The sequence below is a fragment of the Lemur catta genome, chromosome 4 (genome assembly GCF_020740605.2).
Source record: "Lemur catta isolate mLemCat1 chromosome 4, mLemCat1.pri, whole genome shotgun sequence".
Taxonomy (NCBI): Eukaryota; Metazoa; Chordata; class Mammalia; order Primates; family Lemuridae; genus Lemur; species Lemur catta.
The window spans coordinates 27,755,081-27,777,020 of NC_059131.1; the positions used below are offsets into that span (position 1 = coordinate 27,755,081).

Genomic DNA, 21,940 nt, shown 5'->3' on the forward strand with positions numbered 1-21,940 from the left:
TGATCAGGGTATGAGAATTGTAGGCCCAAACCTCAGCCGCAAGGGAGGCTTGAAAAGTAAGTCCTGACTTTTTCTTTAGGGAAAAGCAGGTGCAAATGGGGATGTTCAAAGCTTGCGGGGTGATCAGAAACATGGCAGATATCTACAAAACCTAGTCAAAGCTTAGGTGGTGGTATGAGTTCTGCTGCCAGTTCCACGCTTAAGAGGAACATTTACAAACTGGAATGAAGACAAAGATGGCAGCAGGGATGGTGTTGGAGCCTGGGGACCTAAGGCCAGTCTTAAAAGGCACATGGTTGTGGTTTCCTAATGAGTAAAGGACTTGCACATGGAAGAGAGATTGGACTTGTCTTGTGTGTCTCCAGAGGGCAACTAACTCTAGGACTACATAGAAGGTGACATGCTAAGAAGGAGTTCTGTGTCTCAATTAGCATGATCCAAAGACAGCTAGGTTGCTCCACCAGGCAATGGATTTGCCACTACTTAAAGTCTTGAGGCAGAAGCAGGATGACAAGATGCTGGGGCACAAAAAAGGGATTCAAATATCAGATGAGGATTGCAATAGATAGCTTCTAAGTTCATTATGCAGTCCTTACCCAATAACCAGGTTATTGGGGGAGGGGTACTAAGGGCTAAATCACAATTTTACATGAAAGTAATATTTTCAAGGAGAAAATGCTTGGTGTTTTAAAAATCTTGCTCTATATATTATTTTCTGATTCCTGACTCCTTACTTTTTTTTTCCTAACAGTAAGTAACATTTTTAAACAGTATAGCTTATTCTCACTCTGACTCCAAAGTCTGGTTTTTATCTCGGGCCTGCTGCTATGTTGGAGGACTTGACATGCCTTTTGTGTTCTGTAATGTCTTCATCTGAACACCAGGCCTGTAAAGATTGATCCCCCAGGGATGGTGCCAAATGTTGACTGGATAGAAGTTGACGAATTTATATAGGAACTGAGTGATTGGAATCTGCTTTCCTTTACTGTGTAGGCAATTCCCTGTCTGCATTCCAGCCCTTGGCAGAGAAGCCCTGGTCAGCTGCCCCAGTTCCGCACCTTCGCACAGGGGTGACGGTGTGTTGACCTACTTCTTTCCAAACTACCCCAAGGGCTACACAGTTACACACACCCACAGAATGCATTCGCAAAAGTTACTTTTCAAGATTGTAACTCTAATGCATTGAACTACACACGTTTTTAAGCTAAAAGTCAAGATGTCTTTGCTTGGATTTAACCTAACCTTCTTTTGTTCTAATCCAAACTGCACGTTGCTTGATATGATACAGATTTCCTGAGTGACCCAAGCATCATGAGTAACAGGCACTTAGGCTTTTAAATCTTTTTTTTTTTTTTTGTAAATGGGAAAAGCAACTTCTGTTCATCTGAAAAGCAACATAATGCATAGGTTTGCAGATTAGATGCTGCAATTTCTATTTTTATTTATTTATTTATTTATTTGAGACAGAGTCTCGCTCTGTTGCCCTGGCTAGAGTGCTGTGGCGTCAGCCTAGCTCACAGCAACCTCAAACTCCTAGGTTCAAGCGATCCTCCTGCTTCAGCCTCCCAGGTAGCTAGGACCACAGGCACGCACCACCATACCTGGCTAATTTTTTGTATATATATTTTTAGTTGTCCATATAATTTCTTTCTATTTTTAGTAGAGACAGGGTCTCGATCTTGCTCAGGCTGGTCTCGAACTCCTGAGCTCAAACAATCTGCCCGCCTCAGCCTCCCAGAGTGCTAGGATTACAGGCGTGAGCCACTGCGCCTGGCCTCATACTGCAATTTCTGAAACTGTCATGGAGCTCATGTTCAATGAACAGCGTGTGTGTGTGTGTGTGTGTGTGTGTGTGTGTGTGTGTGTCCGGGCGTGCGTTTGACAGTGCTAAGGATAGGGAGTGAGGGGTATAGGATGCTGCAAAAATTAAAAAAATTCTTAGTGTTTTGTTGACCTTCTTTTACCAACCTTCTCATCAATAATTAAAAATAATCATGTCGTGTACTTACAGGCATTTGTTTCGTTTTTCTTTATTCTTAGAAAGCGTTCCTTCTGGGTTGTTTTGCTTTAGTCCCAAGTAGGTAGCTATGCTGCATTGGAATAAAGTGAATCTTCATGAGCAGGTGCTGCAATCAAATAAAATTAACAACAAAAGACTCTCTGACAGATATTCACGACATGGGTAATCCAGCCTGCGCTGTGATTAGCTGGAAATGCTAAGCACTGGTTCCCATAAATGACTGTAATTAGTCATCTTTTAACACTGCTAAGCCAACTTGCAGTGCCTCTTCTTAGAAGTTCTCTTCTCTGTAAACAGAATACGTTAAGCATCTCCCCAACACTGGGTTCAGTCTCTTTCTGCCCTCAAAGTGTTCCCTTCCTTATTTTTCTTTCCTCCCCATATCCTTTCTCTCTCCTTCCTTCCCCCAGCCCTCCCCTGTAGACAATCCAACCCAGACACTGATTTTCACTCTCAATTTTTCCTCTCTTTCTCATTAAAAGAGAAAAATTTTGCATCTGACTCTCCCCCTGACACATGGCTAGAGTTCCACATGCCCGTTTCCTTTTTCTTAAAGACTCCCTAAAGGACTCCCCAGTCCTTCAGAGGCCAGCTGAGTTCAGGAGGCCGGGTGGTCGAGGGCTAGCCGGGGAGGGAGGTGGGCGCCGGGGACCACAGCTGATGTTTTCTTCCCATGATGCCTACAGTGGGGGGAAGGGTGAGGCAGGAAGGAAGGCGGCTGGGCAGGGAGGACGAGGAAAATAGATGGAGCAACCAGCTGGCCAGGAGGCTGAGAGCCCATCGGAACATTAACCTCGTGGCCCTGACCCCTGCTCCAGGACGGTGAGGCTGTGGCCAGGCAACAGGCTCTGAACTGTTATAATTCACCCGCTCACTCAGAGCTTCAGCAACACGGCTGAGCGAGCCATGCCACCCCCAATTACACACACGTCCAAAATGCCTATAGGTTGAACGTTAGAACTGAGAGGATAAACTACTGAGTGTTTAAAGTAGAGCCTGGGAGGAGTAACCGGACAGCACTGTGACCCATTTGGCAGGGCAAGAGTGTTGTCTCCTCCCCCCACCAAGCCAGCCATGCTCTCCCCAGACCCCTACCACCCCCCACACTCAGACACCTTCCATCCCTGGAGGTCACACATCAGAGGCAGTCACTGGGCTTGGAAAACAAGAGGTTTCTGAAAACTAAGGAGGTGGAATAGGAACTTTTTCTAGCATACTGTTTATGCTCCCAGCTCCCCAGCCACACACTCCCTCTCCCCCTCCCCTCCATCTTCCATTGCATTCCCCGAGTCTGCAGGCACAGGGTGCTAAAAGGCGCCTTCACTCCTGCGACTCTACCCTTTCTCCTCAAGGAAGCTGCAGACAGGATAGGGCATCCTCATTGCCCCTGCAATCTCATTTGCGCTTGCTCCAGCCCTGCACCCCTGGAGCAGCCGTGTCCTCCCTCCGTGAAATCCCCTGGGATCCTCCTCTGTGGCTGCTGACTCTCCTTCCCTGGTACGGAGCCCCCAGCTGCCTGTCCGTGTTCTTACTGGTGAGACACATCAGCTCCACTTGCTTGCTTTTGCCTTAGGGGTCAGGAAAGGGAAAGAACCAGCCAGCGACAGGCTGGAAGCATCAACCACCAGAAAGGAAGAATGGTAACAGCAACTAGACTGTTTTCATCTTTGAACTTCCAGCACCTTCAATACAGTATCTGACATTCATTCAATAAATATTTATCAAGGGGCACCTCTGTGCAGCCACTGCTCTGCACTCTGGGGATACAGAGGGAGAAAGACAAAGTCCCTGACCACATGCAAGTTGCACTCTAATGAAGACGAGCAATAAACAACACATCTCCGTGTAACAGAAAGCCAGCTGGTATGGGGCACGCTAATGGTTGTTTCTGGTTGTCCAGAATCTGAGCCTCTGGCCTGTATCTGGAGAGTCCCTGCCTCATGGAGCCTCACGGGGATGCAGAGCCCATCGCCCACTACGTGGAGACCGAAATGCCCCGTGAGGCTTGCATCAGCCCCCCCTTGCAGAATGGCCACAGCCTGTGGCCAAGGCTCAACCAGTCAGACACACTGGCCCATACTTTGAGGTAGGAGCCAGTGATTGAAGGACAGAAGGCCTGCAGGAAGTCATCACCAGTGGTGGCAGCAGCTGCAGAGAGATGAGGATTCCAGGGCACTGTGGCAGTGGGCTGCAGCAATGCTGGTGCCCAGGACAGTGGCATTGGTGACATGACCAGTGGCAGCTGGGGCAGCCGGGTTCTCACCTACTGGTGCAATGCACACACTGTTCTTGGCTATGACCAACTGAGCCGTCCCAAACATTCTTTGAGCTCCTGAAGACTATAAAACATTCCTTCCACTTAAACTAGCCAGGGTTTCTCATGCTCTCACCAAAGACTCAAACATGGGTGCTAACAAGTGCTGGGTCAAAAGCAAAGCCAGACGAGTGGTGGAGAGTGACGAGAGGCCATTCCAATGAAGCAGGTGGTCAAACTTGGCCTCTCTAAGGATTTGGATTTTAAGTCTCTCCAGAGACCGTGAGAGTGAAGTCACACGAAGACGTGGGGGAAGAGAGCCTCAGGAGGAGGACACAAGCACAAAGGTGAGGCAGTGACAAGCTGGGTGACTGAGGAAGGCCTAGCAGGCCGGAGCAGAGATAGAAGCTGAAGTCGGAGGACAAGCCGGGACCAGAGCTGGTGTCGCTGGTCAGACTGTCATTTGGAGATGGAGGGAAGCCCTGGCTGGTTTTGAGCAGGGTGACACGCCCTGGTGGTCGAGAAGCTCCCCCTGGCCGGGGTTGGGAGAATCGCCTGCGGCAGTGCAGGCCTGGAAACGGGAAGACCAGGGACTTCCACAGAGGCCCTGGGGACCGAGGTGGGATGGCCGGGTCTCCCTGACGCCGGGGTGGTGAGAGGAGGTAAGATGACGGGTGGAAGGTGAAGCTGGAGCCCAGAGGCCTGGCTGCGGGCCGGATGGGGGGCGTGGAAGGCGAGGGGGGCCAGGATGACTGCAAGGTTGAGACGGTGCCACTTTCTGAGGTGGGAAGACGGAGAGGAAGGCAAGTTGGCAGGTAGGGAGGTCAGGATCCAGAGTTCGGCTTTGGATCTGTGAGTGTGAGACTCCTAGGAGACGTCCAAGGGGAGACAGAGAGCCAGCAGGTGGATGTGAGAAGCTGGATGAGTCCGGGCGAGGCCAGCGCAGCAACTAAGCATGTGAGATCCCTCCGCACGTAGAGGGAATTTGTAGCCATGAAACCTGACGTGCTGACGCGGCGGTGAGTGTGGGAGAGCAGGGGGCTCAGGACAGAGTGCTGGGGAACCCGGGGATGAAGAGATTGCAAAGAGCAAGAGGATCCAGCAAAGGAGGAGGAAAAATGCAGACCTCTGTGTCCTGGAAGCCAAGAAAAAAACTGATGGCCTTCACCGTGACCCTGGGGGCTTCGGGAGGATGCCTGCACCAAGCCGGTGAAGGGACCGAGGCTCAGAAAGGCTGGGTCACCCCACTTCCATGCTTGGCCCAGTGTCTCTTCCCAAAGAGGAAGCCCCCTGGGTTCCAGAACGTGCTGGCTCTGCACAGGGCAGACAGCAGGGAGGGCACACACGGCCCCTGGCCCCCTTTCTCTCTGAAAAGAGCCCTTTGTAACTTCTTTAAGAAGGAAACACCTCCATCAGGGGAGGAACATTATTTGCTTCCTGTGAGAACAGACTTTTCCTTAGGCTCAGGTTCCGTGCCCGCCCCAGCCCCACAGGGAGTAAAGAGGGGAAGAGGATGAAGGGGCACCCCAGACGTCGCTAGCGGGGTTGGTTCAGCAGGAAAGCCTTGGGGAGCTGAGGCCCACAGACCCAGTCCCTCTCAGCTGGGAACCCTCTCTCCTCCACAGGCCTGTCCTCCCAGGCTGTCTGAAAGGCCGGAGAGATGGTGAAAAGGCTGGTCAGGCTGGACACTTAGGCGGTGGGTCGGTTTAACCCTTTAACGCCTGCCAGCCCTTTCCAAGGAAGGCTAAAGCCGATCACTCTTTCATTCATTCAACAACTCTTTGCTGAGCACCTACTCTGTTCTAGGCCTAGTGCCAGGCATGGGGACACAATTGTAGAAGAAGACAAACTTGGCCCACATCCCACCTGAACTTACAGTCTAGTGGGAGAAATTAAACCAATCACACAAACACCTTTACAATCATGAATGCAGTAAGGCTGTCAGGGAATATCGCCAGGGTGTATGATGGGGGCCCCAGTGAAGGCCAGGCAGGGGTTGCTTCCTAAGGAAGGATTTCTCTGAATTCTGAATCCTCAGAGGCTGATAGAATCTATAACAGCAGAAGGAAAGAGGTAGGGTTCTGGCATCTGCCCACTATGCTTTTAGAAACTGGCGAGTCACTGTTATGCCGTAACAGCAATGCTTTAAGTCCCCAAAGCCCAGATCAAATAGTGGAATGTGGAAATGGGTCATTCCTGGCCGGCATTAAGAAGCTGAATCTGCCCCCCCTTGGGTGCAGGTGTGGAGGGTGTGTTCTCATGGGTGCTGTGAGGGGCTCAGGGTTCTTGAAGCAGAAATGGCAATACCTTAGCAGTGTCAGCAAAGATTTGGGGATCTTTTGTTAAGTGAATATCTGTGCCTCTCATAGAAGCCAAGGGAGAGCTTCCAAATAGGCTTCTTTAGCGTTCCCCCATCTCCCCAGCTTCACTGCACTGTGTTAAGTCTGTTTAGCGTGTACCCCACGGACACGTACCTCCCACACACAGAAACACACACTCCCACAGACGAGAGGCGGTGTAGACAGTTAGGGGAGAAAAGCATAGGCTACTTTTAATTCACTTCAATGCTTTGAATACACATGTCCTTTTATTTCATTTTCTGGGTAGCTGAATATTCAAGCTAATCACTTGTTTTTACTGTTGAAAATACCTTGGTCCCTTTTCTTACATGGATCTAATTCACCAACGCTTTTTAAATTGTTTTGGGACCAATGAGGAAATTTAACACTCAAGTGTTTCACGAGGTCTGTCCGGAAAGTATCTAACCATTGTTAATATATTTTTCATAGTGCATGGCTGGATACTTTCCAGACTGACCTCGTATTCTGAACTTCAGTTTTCCTTGTGTCACGATTTTACTATAAGATTTTGGGTTGAACATATGGTAAAGATGGAAAAAGCCTTATTTCGAAAGAACATTACAATTCTGATGGTGTTTACACTACACCACTGCATTTGATCCTAGCAACTGTCATGTGAATTAGATAAGACATATTTCAGTTTTACAAATGAGGAAACTTACGTCCTGGGACATTAAGTGACTTACGCAAAGGTCGTATGATTAAGTTGCTTTGTTTTGTTTTCATCTTGACCCACCATATGCTTCTATAATAACTTCTGAAGTCAAATATTAATATATGTGAGTTTTTCATCAACTAAATTCATAGCTGTCTTAATAGTCATATTTTCCTAAAATGAAGGTACAAAAAAAAATCTGATAGAGAACTCTAAATTTATTGTTTGTCTGGATAATTAGATTTTACTATATTTTGTTTTAAATCTGATAATGAAATGTTACAAACAGCTCAGATTCCTCTAGGGTCCCCAATAAAACACAAGTGAACCATACATACGTCTGGACCATACATACATGACAGTTCCCAACTTTTCATTTCAACCCTTCACTGAGGTGAAAAGCTTTACTTTCTTTTCACCAGGTTTTGTTTTGTTTTGTTTTGTTTTGTTTTCTACTGACTAAGGAAAGAAGGGGGGTGGTGTAAGGTGGAGTCTGTCTCTTTTGACAATCAGCAGTGCCATCTACTGTCAAGAAATAGACCATGACATGTGGTAACACCTTGTCAATGAAAATTAGGGCTTAGTGAGGGAAAGAATTTTATACACCAGCACTTACTAATAAATAAAGATTCATGTATACATATTTTTATTTTATTATAAATCTTTAAGCAACATATAGATAGAATCAAATGAAGTTAAAATACAATTACTTATGTAATGCTAAAAAGGATAAAAATGGGGTCTCAGCCAAAGCACTTACAAGTTACGTGACTTCTCTTTCCCTCAGTCTTTTCACCTGCAAAATATGAATAATTGTACTTGCAAGGTTGTTTTGTTGATTAAATGATATATATAAAATTTACCCCAAAGCTAGCAGATCAAGGTACCTGCTGTTATCTGCCATCTACTGAGCACATGCTCAGGATCAGCCTGTTAGGGACTTTCCGCACAGCAGCACTGCAAGCTGGGGACACTCTCAGAGAGCAGGTACCATTCCCAAGATTGCATGGCTAAGTGAGAACTACGTTTAGTTTAATTTTTCACCTAATTCCAAAGTCGTTATCATTTCTGTCACATCACAAAACATGGCTCTGAATATGCTTCTGATATATCTGAGTGCTCACCTTAGGGTCACCAGCAAAGATCTGCCCATATCAGTATGGGCTCTATCCTTTGTGGTCTGATGTGTGCATCTCATTGTAGTGATGTGCCAAGTTTGCCCAACCATGCTATATTTAAGAAAGTAACCAAAAATACCGAGAGTTTGCTATGCAGCTTTAAGCATAACCGAGGATGCAAAGGATGACGAATCTATAGTCCTATGGCCCTCATAGCATTTTATACAGACTTCTCTGCTGCTATCATCTCACTGTGGTACTCACAGTTGTTTACAAAGCTGTCTCTCTCTCTGAAATAGAATTCCTCAAGGGCAGAATTCATGCTTCTTAAATGAATGAATGGATGAATGAAAAATGATTATATATTATTTTCCCAGTATGAAGAGGTGATGCCTCTGCAAGGTCTTTGAAAACAGGAACCTTAAATTCTCCCCATGCCAGCATGTAGTCATTATTCATTTGATATTTATTGACTTGAATTGAATCAGGTTGGCTAAAAATTGCCCTCAAGTTACTTTCTTAATGACTAACCACTGCAGAGTGCCATTCTTTCCCCTTTTAATAACTAAATCCAAAGGGAATTTTTTAAATTCAGATTTCTTCTCTAGAAAATTTAAGAGGATTTTACCAAGATTTAAAAATGTCAACAATTAGAAACTGATAAAACGTGCATATAAATCACAAAACTGTATTGCTAAAGTTGCTTTTTGAACTAAGAGTGTTTTGTCACTCTTCTGTTTAAAAAAAGAAAGAAACTTCATGGAAATGTTTTTGAAGATTAAATGAAAAAACATATATAGAAAATCTAGCACAGTGCTTACTTCATTCTTTCACTCAAAAATATATTTCTGGAGCTCCTACTATGTGCCAGATAGACGATGATCTAGGTACTGATGGTGTGACCACAAACAAGAGACAAAATCAAGCGGTGGCTCACACCTGTAATCCTAACACTCTGGGAGGCCAAGGTGGGTGGATTACTTGAGGTCAGGAGTTAAGACCAGCCTGAGCAAGAGTGAGACCCCGTTTCTACTAAAAATAGAAAAAAATTAACTGGATAACTAAAAATAGAAAAAAAAATAGCTGGGTGCAGTGGTGCACACCTATAGTCCCAGCTACTAGGGAGGCTAAGGCAGGGAGATCGCTTGAGCCCAGGAGTTTGAGGTTGTTGTGAGCTAGGCTGATGCCACAGCACTCTAGCCTGGGCAACAGAGCAAGACACTATCTCAAAAAAAAATAAGAGACAAGATTCTACCCTCATGGGGTACTTACATGGGGGTTGAGGATGGCAGCACGTGGCAGGCAGGGAATCTGAAAAATAAGCAAATGAAAAGTGCTCTGGAGAAAAGTCAAGCAGGAACAGGAGACTGAGAGCGCCAGGAGGTGCTGGTTTAGACAGAGCAGTCATTGAGAGCCTCACTGAGTGCTGGTCCTTGAATGCAGAGGGGGTGAAAAGAGAGAGTGGCCCATGGGAATATCTGGAGAAAAGCATCTCAGACAGAAAAGGCAGGAAACAAGGCCCCTGTGGTGGAAGTATGCTTGGTTCAATAAACACCCATAGGAGTCCCTTCCCACCTGTGCTCCCACACCTGAGCCCCTTGGTTTTCTTAATGGTGGCTTCCACCATCATATTGATTTTAGGTGTGTAAGTATTGGCCATGTCTGTGGACACAGATGTAGCGACATCATTGTCGAAAACCCGATTCTTGCAGTGCACCTCAAAGGATGTAAAGAAAAGTAGCCAAGGTGAAGTTCTTTGTGGCAATACCATTCCTGTTTTAGGAATGTTTGGTTTACAGTGTTGTAAAGGGTGACTGGGTTTCCAGGCTAGACCACAGGACCCTATTTAATGTCTAAGAGAGATGGAATGTGGGCCACTCGTAATAGAATACAGTGGAAAACAACTCTGTTACCAATGTGTAGTACAATGTTCTAAATTCTATTTCAGCTCTGACAGTCCATAATTCTATGATATATAAAAGGAGCAAAGGGAAAATTCATTACCTGTACTAAGAGTTGAATGGGCCTTTGTGGGTTGACCTGGAGACCCAACAGACACTTACAACATTCTCTCTATAGAAAAATGAGTTCTGGATTTCAAGTGCTACACTTACAGACATTCAGAACATAGACCATTATGAATGGGAGACTTCCTGCGGTAGGTAGGAGTGTCCCTGGTGGCAATGGGCAGGAAGAGATTAAAGAGCAAAGCCCAGAACTACTGTAGCTCGAGCATTAATGGGGGAAACACTGATCTTGACAGACAACCCATACATCGTGTCCTCGGACAGCCGCCAGCCACAGCCTTGCACGGCTAGGACTGTCAAAACACAGCACAGGAAAACTGCGATTTATAGAGGGCACTGCAAAGCCTTCCATAGAAGTCAACTGACAGAGCCCTGTAAAGAAAAGAGTCCCCCAACGTGTCAATGTGCTTTTCTTTTCACATTTTGGGAGGTCATGCCTTTCTTCCCTATCATCTGTCTCTAGGATTAAGATTGGTACAGTCGAAATGCAGAGTGGAAAAAAATTTTATATTTTGAATAACAGCTTTGGTTATTCAAAGTAGGATTTTGTAGCAAAACGCTACTAAGCTTGAAAACTAGGCATCGTTCAGAGAAAGTTGATCCAGATCCTATGAGCTCCTTCTTTAACATGTGAAAATCCAGACAGGACCATAAAAGTCTATTTAGGAAATATAAAGAGATGAGAGGAAAAGTCTTTCTCTTTAGCCCCAGGGAAGTGTAGAAAAAGAGAAAAGAGAAAGAAGCTGATAGATTAGGTCAGAAAACAGGCTTCTCATTCATACCCTCCTGCAAACTGGGCATGTGTGTGTGTGTTGTGTGTAGGTGTGTGTTGGGAGAAGAGGAGTTGGGGTATTTCAGAAACACCCAGCCAGGTAAAAGAACATTTAGCAGTGGTGTGCTTTCCCCCAGATGAGGGAATGTGAACTTCTATAGGTCAGTGCTTCTCAAAGCATGTCCAGCAGAACCTCTGTCTGGCCACTGTCTGATAAGTAGGAAGTTGAGAGTAACAGGTTAGACATTCTTACGGGAATCTGACGTTGTTGCAACACCCAAGCATGTGGTCGGTGGAGCAATCTCATTGAACAGGGTGGAGGCCTGTTCACCTGTTGCCACACCTGCACGCTGAGTCACAGTAGGCACAAGCTGTGTGCTAGATGAGGGAGGTAGAACAGGTGGTCAACGAGAAGCCAACAGTGAAGAAAGTTTTGAGAAAATCGGTATTTGATTATTCTAACTTATTATTGTTTTCATGACTATTTTACTTTTTAATCAAGCCTATTTAAAAAATGTATAGCTAATGTTATTAGCTAAATTAAAGTAGTTAAATTCGTATTATCTACTTTTGACCCTAATTGATAAGTGGTAAAATAAGCTTCCCTGGGCTTTTTTTTTAAATAAATCAATCATACTTTTTTCTGATTCAAGAAATACATGATCAGGCCAGGCATGGTGGCTCACACCTGTAATCCTAGCACTGTTCAAGGCCAAGGTAGGAGCATTGCTTGAAGCCAGGAGTTTGAGACCCACCTGAGCAAGAGGGAGACCCCGTCTCTATAAAAAATAGAAAAATTAGCCAGACATGGTGGTGCATGCGTCATAGTCCCAGCTACTTGGGAGGCTGAGGCAGGAGGATTGCCTGAGCCCAGGAGTTTAAGCTATGATGACACCACTGCACTCTAGCCCTGGCAACAGAGCAAGATCCTATCTCAAAAACAAAAAGAAAAAAGAAAAAGAAATACATGATCATTATAGAAAACTTGGAAAATATAAAAAATATAAATTTCTCAGAATCCAACAGTACACTTGCCAAATGCTATTTTCTAAACATAGATATGTATGTCCCATGTCTTTTCTTGTCCAGAAAAGACACACAGTACAGGATGTGGCACTAGTCATAAACCAGATAATGAAGATGGAAGTGATTCCAAAGAAACAAAAATTAAAGGTCCTCATATAGTTTTACTCTAAAGTTATAATCTCATAGACTCTAGCACAGCCCTTTCTACACAGTAGCTGCTTAATAAAGTTTCGCTAGTGTGCATTACCAATGAAGGAACAAGAGAAAGCATTAGGAAATCAAATTCGAGGTACCAGTAGCAAAACTTTAGTTGATGAAATAAAGAGTTGCCCACCATAGCATCTGTTTTATGGTTACCATGAAAACCAGGCTGCCCTTCTGGTCTCCTTGTTCAAAGCCCAGATAACTGAGGACAATTGGCCAGACAGAACATAGTGGAGAGGCCACTCCTGGTAAAAACGTGACCATGGCCCAAGCATTCAATTTCCCCATCTGTGAAGCTGGGGACAGACTAGAAGGGATCTCAAACCCTGGGCTGTGCAGCCTGTGTGCCCTCTGAAGACCATTCCCGGTATTAATATATTGAAATACTTTCCTACCGGTTGGCAACTAGCTGTCAACTCCTCTAAAGGCCCCTCTCCAGCCCCCTCCCTACCCTCACCATCCAGACTGTTCCTGCCCCTCTCCATGCTCCCTGGATGCCCCCAAGATGTGGCAACTAAAGGGCTGCCTGCCCCAGAAGGGGACTTCAGGCCCTACCCAGCCCTACAGGCTTGCTAAGTCCCTTCTGTACCTACCCTGGTCAGGCCTCTAATCAAATCTGGCAATCACACATCCCAGAGTCAACACAAGGAATATAATCCTCTTGGGACAGTGGGTCGGACCAGGGAAATGAAGATTTGCTTAGGCCTGAACTGTCCAGCATGGTGTCCAGATTGTGCCTCGATGCATGCTCTGGGGCACTGCCCAGGCAAGGCCTGGGAAACCGGGAAATGCACAACCCTCAGGACAGGCTAGAGCCTGCAGCCCTGGAGAGGTGGACGGACCCTCCCAGACGATTCATGGCTCAGTGGGTCTGAAGGCTGAGGGCTGAGTTTTTGTGGTTGGCTCAGCTTTGTTCAGTCCACCCAGGCTGTGCCCAATGCATCGCAAACCCAAAGGCACTGTTGGAGACAAAGGAAAGGTTTGTATGAAAAACTGAACTGAAAGAAAGAATTCGAAGCTCAAGTCCACAGAAATGCACCTGAAGACTCAGAGAACTGATGGGCTCCACTTTTCTTTCTTTCCACATCCTATTAATAGTACCCACACTTATGGCTACGCCTTGGCTTGATATCTTAATATCGTAGGACACTCTACAACCTGCACAGTGATTTACCATACATAATCCTATTTGACTCTCACTACAGCCCCGTGCTGGGCAGTAATTATTACATTCATTTTACAAACAAAGAAACCAAATAAACTCAGAGAGCTTCAATAATCTGTCCCCATGCCTTTTGAAGCCAGGCCCTCAGACTTTAAGCCCAACATTTCCTACTACAACACGTTGCTTCTTAAAGTTCTCTGAGTAATAACAGTGACTTCTCGTTTGACTTAGCTATTTCTGTTCATTTCTAAAGCAAGCAGGCGGGTGGCAGCATGCTAGATTAGGTGGAGGCTTTGAGGAAACATAAGACGGGGGCCAAGAAGCTTGCTGCCTGGTCAGCAAATCACATATGCACATGACACTTTTAAAGAAAAAGATAAGAACCTATCTTATTTTTGTCATAGGAGCTTACAGATATCACTACGTAGGAAATATTAATGAGTATAGATTATTGCAACTTTGCATTTTCAACAGCAAGTAAAATAAATACAAATAGATACATTCATATCTGAATGAACATCAAGTGCTTGCTTTACTCATTTTTAAATTTGGAGGGGAGGTTGTACGAGGTATCTTTCTGGCCCTCCTGATGTCAAGACATTATGATTCCTTTTATGCTCCAAATTACCGTTTCTGGAAGCCTGGTCTTTGAAGGCTCTCCAGGTGGTCTGTGGGCTGCCCAAATGAAATGGGTAGGTTTTGTTTGAAGAGTATTTTCTACTAGAGATTTGAATTCTTCATAAAAGGGTACAGAAATAGATATTTGAAAATTACAGCCACAAAGATGGTCAGTCACATGCTAAGCAAACACTTCAAATGGCATGGGGCGTGTGTGTGCTGCAGTTGCCAGCAGAAGTGTTGAGGTAGGTGGTCCAAGAGATTCCTTCGGTGTGGCTCAATCTGAAATTTTGTTTGGAATGAAGTTAAGCCAAACTCTTCTAGGACTTTAAGAAATCAAACCACTCTGTTTGAGAATTTTTTAAACAGGTATTTGTAACTGATATTTCAGTGGAGAAAATATCTTGACCCTAAACCTTTGCAATTTCATTTCTGACCATAATGGAGGGATTGCTTGGCCACATCACTCTCGGATCCAATCGTATTTCTAGTAGTTGAAATAACTACTCAGCTTTGAAGTTTAATGCTGAGTCATATTTTAGGGGATGTCTTGAAAGGGATTGACTAGGAAATCCTCCCTCAGAAAGGGTCTTTTGAAAACATTAATCTTTACCATAGTACCTATTTTCTAAATTTAATATAACAAATGCTGTCGTATCCAATGATTCAAAACTATGGTAAGAATACAGGTCATTCAGATGTCAATAATTTGTTTTAATCTCCCCAAATCATAAAAAACAGACATAGCGACTAAGATCATGAAAGAAAAACATTGAAGATATCTTCAACAAAACTGATTCCCACAAGTGCGGAATATGGATGGGTGAGCCCAAACATGAGACAGCAGCAGGACCTGAGAGAGAAAAGAAAGTCCAGAAATATCTCAGGAGCCTCAGAATCTATAAATTACCAACAAAACTCATCCCTGAAAGCAGAGGACCATACACTGTGTGAGAATGTAGGTGAACAAGTTGAAAACCATTCAGTGGGAAAGGCTCCAAGTGACGGGGGAAGGTGGCTGGACTGTGCTGTTGTCAACTTGGCCATGACGATGTGCTCGGCTGGAGATCAGCCTCAAACAAGTCCACATTCCAATCCCTGGAACCTGCCAATGTGTTACCATCCATGGCAAAAGGGATTTAGCAGATGTCATTCAGTTAAGGATTTTAAGATGGGGAGATTATCCTGGATTATCCAAGTGGGCCGGATATAATCGCAAGGGTCCCTGTGGTAGGGAACCGGGAGGGTCAGAACCAGAAAGGAGACAACAGAAGCAGAGGCTGGGGTGACGCACTTTGCAGGTGGGGAGATGGGGCTCTAGCCAAGAATGCAGGCAGCCTCTAGAAGCTGGAAAAGGCAAGGAAATGGATTTTCTCCCAGAATCTCCAAGGGCGTCCAACCCTGCCAATACCTTGATTTTAGTCCAGTGAATTCCATTTCTAACTTCTGACCTCCAGAACTGTAAAAGCTAATAAATTTGCATTTTTAAGCCACTAGTTTGTGTGATTTGTTATAGCAGTAATAGAAAACTAATACAGATAGAAATTGTATTCCCCAGAATCCCCTTTCCTGTGTGTCCTGGTTAGAGGTGGCCAAAGACAAATTTAGATGAGACTTGGGAAGTAGGAGTGAAGCAGGAGCCCCTCCTCCCTGACGCTCTTTGTGATGAGATGAGGTGCCTGGCAAAGTCCAGGCCGACCTTACTCTCCACTACCCCATGTTCAGCTCTCCTTCCAGCCTAGCCCTGCCGACCCACAGCAGCCCCAGGCTCCCCACCAGATGCTTGGCTGTGACCCCACGAAGGCTGTAGCTGCACCGAAGCAACGGCTTCCCGTAGACCTCTCCACCTGCTCCCCTTCGGAGCGCCGCTTCAGCCCTGGGACAGCCGGCTTCCTGGATTCCATTGCATTCTCCAACCTGTCCTCCTACAGAGGAGTAGTTTAATAATATCAGTATGTCTCAAAGTGATTATGTCAATTCACTTTGCAGTGTCTGAGAGTTTCTATTGTTCCATAACCTCAAAAATACTTGATATTGGCTGATTCTTAATTTTGACCAATCTATAAGCTATGTGCTGCCATCTCCTTGTGGCTAAATTTAATTTGCATTTGCCTGATAACTAATGAAGTTGGGCATCTTTTAATACTTCTAGTGACCTTTTGGATTTCCTTGTTTGTGAAGTGCACATAGCTTTTGCCCATTTTCCTACTGGGCTGTCTTGCCTTGTTCTCAGTGATTCATGGTTCTTTATACACTCCGGATATCAGCCTTTTATCAGTCGTATGTATTGCAAATATCTCACCCCGGTGTGTGGCTTGCATTTTCACTATCTTTATAAAGTTCCTAATTTTGAAATGATCAAATGCTTGGCATGTGTACACAAAAAACAGCAATTCTACTCCTGGGTATATACCCTAGAAAACTCTTGAAAAATCCTCTAGGTGCAAGACTGTCTATAGCAGCATTGTCCCTAATACAAAAAGCGAAAAAAAAAAAAAATACAAGACCTGAAAGCTCCCTAAATGTCCATCAACAGAAGAGATAAAAACATATAAGCTTGTTCATACAAGGTAGTGAACTTCAAACACATGCATCCACCTGGATAAGTTTCACATACTGTTAACTGAATATAAAAATTCAAAATTAACCTGAGTCAAATAATATATTAATATTTTTCTTCATATATTATAATAAGATAAAAGCAGAGGTGTTAATCTTTTAGGAGAAGGAAGGGGTGATTCTCACCAACATCGAGATCGAGGTTGCCTCTAGGGAGAGGAGGGAATGGAAGCGAGAGGGCACACAGGGCTGCAGACAAGATCCTATTCTTTAACCTAAGAGGTGTCTGCACAGCTATTTGCTTTTTTAGTCTTCTTTGAAATGAGCGTATGTTTTATATATTCATTGTTATGTGATCTATTGTCGCAGTAAAACATTTTAACAGATATCATTCTCCTAACAATCATATTTGTCATCTTGGTTTAAGGGAGCAGAATGGAAGATTCTGCTTACTTTGGGAGAGCAGTTCCAACATCACATGGGCTGTGTGTTAAAAATTCAGACTGCCAGTCCCCACCCAGGCTACAGAATGAGAATGTCCAGGGTGGGGCTGAGGCATGGGGTCATTTTGCCTAAGTATTTTCTATCTAAATATATTGGGCCACCCGAGAGCACCCCAGCCCTCAGCAGTAATCAGTAGCTCCCTACTGCCCTCTCGTGGCCAGTTTTTCTACTCAAACTGGGCAGAGTATGACAGCCAAGGGGAGCAGGGGGCAGATTCTGTCCTGGGATCCACGGTAGGCCTTGGCTTGGTGGTGGCTCTCAGGGCTTGCATAGTTGGGTTAGATGCCAAAACATGACACCTAGAACCCACAAGCTTGTCTATCATTTTTGTTGAAGCCCTAAGTGCTCTAGCCTGGCTTACTTTCCTGAAATCTATCTGCGTTTTCTCCTGACAATGACAATGTCATAGATCCATAGACCCTCCTACCTGTTCCAAACCCTCTGCTGCTTAGTTCTCCCTGCCCACAGGGACCCCCCCCCCAACTCTGGATTATACCTCCCACCTGCACCCACCACCTGCACACACCTCCCCTACATTACCTGGTCTTCTTTTCTGCCTGAACAAAAATCTGTGGCCTAACTAGACCCCTGGTCCTGGTCTTTCCTGGATGATCCTATCCTGTCCTTTGACCCCACAAGACCTGGACCTTGTTGGACACACTCAGTTCCTACTGATTCCCAACCCCTATCCTTCTTCCCCCTCCTTTTTGCTCTTTCTCCTCCTCAATCTGTCAGCACTTCTGATCCTGACACTGAGCTCAGAATGGGCAGTTACACTCAGGGAAAAAAAACTAGGGAATTGGTGTAACTCAAGGAGGAGCCTAGACCAGGTCCTGGGGCAGATTCCAAGTGTTCATAGTCCCTGCTCATTTCACCCTACCTCTGCCCCCAGCTCAGACGCTGTGTGAATCCTGAATTTACACATGGCCACTGACCTCTTTTGAGTGAGAAAGTCCCTGCTTCTCCCCAGGGAGGTCATACCCCACCCAGGGGAAGGCAGTGTAGTGTAATGATTAAAAATACAAATTTAGAATGAGAATTTGAGTGGAATCTCTGTTTGCTTATATGCTGGGTGGTCTTGAGCCACTTATTCTTACATCTCTAAACCTCAATTTCCTCATCTGTAAAATGGGAATAATAATATTTAACTCAAAGGTTGTTGAAATCATCAAATGAGGCATTGCATTAAAAAAATGCTTATCAGATTTCATAATCTTAGAGGCACTTAACAAATATTGTTATTATTCATTATGAAGTCTAGACCTTGCAGCACTCAAAGGACTACATCTCAGGGGTAGAGTCATCTAGAGTCCTGACGGCATCAGTTGCCCAAGGCTCCTTTCTGAACAGTCAGCTCCCTGGGAACTCTCTAGGGAATGCTTCTGTCTGACTCCATTCAAACTTCATTCTCCTTCAAACTCCACCATATTTCGGGCCTAGATACAGGACTCTCTGACCTCCAGCCCAGGGATCACGCTGGGCCTCCTGAGTCTATCCCTGTGAGTCAAGTCGACCGCAGCCCTGCTGAGGCAGGAGAATGCACCCCACTCTCTCTTCTATCTGCTGCTGGCTTCCACCTCTCCCCCCCTCCGCTTTCCTCTCACTTACACTTTCAGCTGCCAAGAACAAGATAGTGTTTTACCCACATCCATCTACGGTCACTCAGAGTTTGGAGATTGAGGCTTCCTGGATCAGAGAACACTACGTTTTCTAATCAGGTGTCATCTAGTATATGCTTCAAATGTAATGGTTGAGTCCCTCACAGAAACTCTTCAGGGTGAAGGGTAGCAGAATATGCCACCCCCAAATATGCCACTTTGACAGAGGATTATTTTGAGCTGAAGATAATTAAGTAGTGGGCAGAAGAAAAATTCTCTCCCCTTCCCCTTTCTACCAGGAAGGTAGAACAATTCTTAATCACAGGAGACAACTCCAGAGTGTCTACACCCTGCATCTAGACCAGAGGAATCTGTATAACAGACATTACCAACTAGCTCTTATCTTCCATTTGTTTCCCATTTACCTTCCTGCAATCTGCCACCCCTAGGAGTCCAAAGTCCTTTTCCTTTCTCTTATCACTTCTATAAAAAATCATTGTTCTTTTGTTAAGATGTTATATAAGCCCAACCTCTAACCACCCCTTTGAGTTATTCATCCCCGGGTACTTCCATGTGCTAAAAAACTTCTGTTTGTGTTTTGCTTGTTATTCTCTCTTTTGTTAGTCTAATTTATAGGGCCCCAGTGGGAGAACCTAAGATGAACAGAGGAAAAAGATTTTTTCATCCCCTACATGAGAATGGGAAGGTGGAAGAGACAACCAAATATGTGTTGTGCTTGATAGTGCCCTGTTATGAAGCCCTCATTCCTCTGTGCACAAATCCAGCACCATTAAAAGGCCTCTGCTTCTGCCATCAACTGTGCTTTGCTCACTCAATGTCTTCTTTCTCCTGCTCTCCCAAGTCAAGTCTCCGTGGCGAGGACTCCTGGGGTTTCCTCCTACTGCAGGGCTGCTGAGATGGCCCATTCCTAGAGATGACAGCATTGATCAGAATTCACACCCAAAGCAACTTTTGCCTTATTCATTGGAGAAGTTTCCTTAAATCTGCCCTCTGTTCTCTAGGACGTAGAGCCTGCTGTGTTGTTGAGAGTACTATGAGCACACTTGCCTTACATCTAACCATTAAATAAACTCTTTGGTATAAACGCCTTGGTATAAAGAATATAATGAATTAAAGGCCCTTAGAGATCAACAGATGTTGGAAGGGGCTTTCCCTCTATTTGCATAACACCAGATAGACTCATCAAAAAGAACAATTGCCTTTCCTTCCCCTCCCTATTATCTCAATATATTGTACGAAAGAAGATCAAAAATGCAACTAGACCTGGCCCAGCTCATTTTAAAGATAATACCTGTGTCTCAGGTTAATTTAAGTTCCAAAGAGAATCATTCACAAGTCAATCTGTTTCCCCCAACCATTCATTCTCCCAAACATCTATTCATCCTTCCTAGTAACCATTTATTGCCCCTAAACAGAATCATCTATATTCTTCATTTCTTCCTCCCCTCTAAAATGAAGGTATATAAACTTCTGGACCCCACTGGGATATTGGGTAATCATTTTGTGATTCTCCCTGTGTGCACGGTAAATAAATTTGTAATCTCTTACAAATAATGTGCCTTATTGTGAGTTGATCTTTCAGTGAAACTTCAGGAGGCAAAGGGGAAGTTTTTCTTCTCCCCTATGGTTACACATGGGGGCAAATGACAACTCCATGATAACCATGAAACCTGAGTTATAGACCCAACTCTGCACTCATTGGCTATGTGACCTCAATAAGTTAATTTTTGCCCTTCTGCCCTTCTGAGAAGCTCCAATCATTCAAACAGTCTGTCTGCTTTATCCCTCAGTAAAATCTCAAGGGTAGGTCCTTGAGTTATCTAGGACAAATTCCACAGAAAATCAATGTCAGAGAACAAAACAACTATCTTTCCCTACCAGCTTTCTTCCATCAAGACAGTCCAAGATAAAACAACCCCCCACCTCTAAAATGTTTGATAAGTTTGTATCCACACAAAACTTCTTTTTAACAAAATTTTAAATTTCAAAATGGTGTGTACGTAAACATGTAGACAGACCATCGTCCCTCAAAATTCTTCCTTTAACTTGAATGAAAGAACATTTGGAAATTGTGATGAAATTCTGTCAACTTTTTCCTTCCATGCTTTTTAAAAAAAAACTAGAAACTTCAGTTTAGATACACAATCCACACATGGAGCAGGCCCTGGTGGCACTGACTCAAGGCGGGAGTGGTTAGTACTTGGCAGCTCTTCATTTCAGAAGCCGTACGCTTTATAAACGAATCTCACTGGCACAGAAACCAACACTGGCTCAGCCCTGAGTACAGAGTCCCCCAAAGGCCACTCAGGCTCCCAGGGCTGAAAGCCAACATTTCCTCCCAAGGCAATACTGTCGTATCTTTGACTTTGCTCCCTTATCTAAGAAGAAAGCATCAAATTCTTCCTGCTTTCCCAGAGCAGTATTTGTACTGATGAAAGCAATACCAATTTCTTCTTTTCCTCTGTCATAATCACAAACTTTCATGCAATTTTGTAAAAGTAAATCAGAGATTTTACGAGAGCTTGTGGGGAGGAAGTTTCTTGGTAGATATTTATGCTTAATTGTGTCACCATTATTTTTACAAATAGGCCCGCTTGTCTCAGAAAGTCCTGGGTACCCTACCCAGGTAGGAAAGTGGGCTAGAGTTCCTGAAACCCTTAGGGTGGGACTGGGAGCTGGGGAAGTGGAAGTACTAAAGGGGCCAGAAACCAGAAAAGGCTTGTGGTTGGAGGAATAAAGAAAAAAATCACTAGACCTTGAAACTAAAGGCCATGGAAATGACCGCAGACGTCAGCAACTGAAGCCAGAGCATGAACCCAAAGACGGGGTGGAGGTGCGGCTGAGAGCAGATACAACTCCCATCATAGGAAGCAAATGGGAGCAGAGCGTGGCCAGTGACACATGAGCCTCCCCAAGAGCTTAGCTCACCCCCAGGGAAAAGCAAAGAAAGTGAACAGGGAGGCGAAGAGTCCCAGATCTGACTGTGTTATCCAACAGAGATAGAGTTTTAAATGTGCAAGTAACTGAGATTCCTTGAAT

General features: G+C 44.7%; 1 long non-coding RNA gene across 1 annotated transcript in view; it reads right to left on the reverse strand.

The window, feature by feature from the left end:
* Positions 1-249: 249 nt before the first annotated feature.
* The window catches only part of LOC123636808, a 33,874-nt gene continuing 12,183 nt past the window's right edge, over positions 250-21,940 (reverse strand). Inside the window, exons 2-5 of the long non-coding RNA XR_006734664.1 lie at positions 9,680-9,718; positions 8,050-8,085; positions 2,010-2,090; positions 250-518 (exon numbers count right to left, since the gene is read on the reverse strand). This is a non-coding gene — a long non-coding RNA (uncharacterized LOC123636808). The remainder of the gene's footprint in view (positions 519-2,009; positions 2,091-8,049; positions 8,086-9,679; positions 9,719-21,940) is intronic.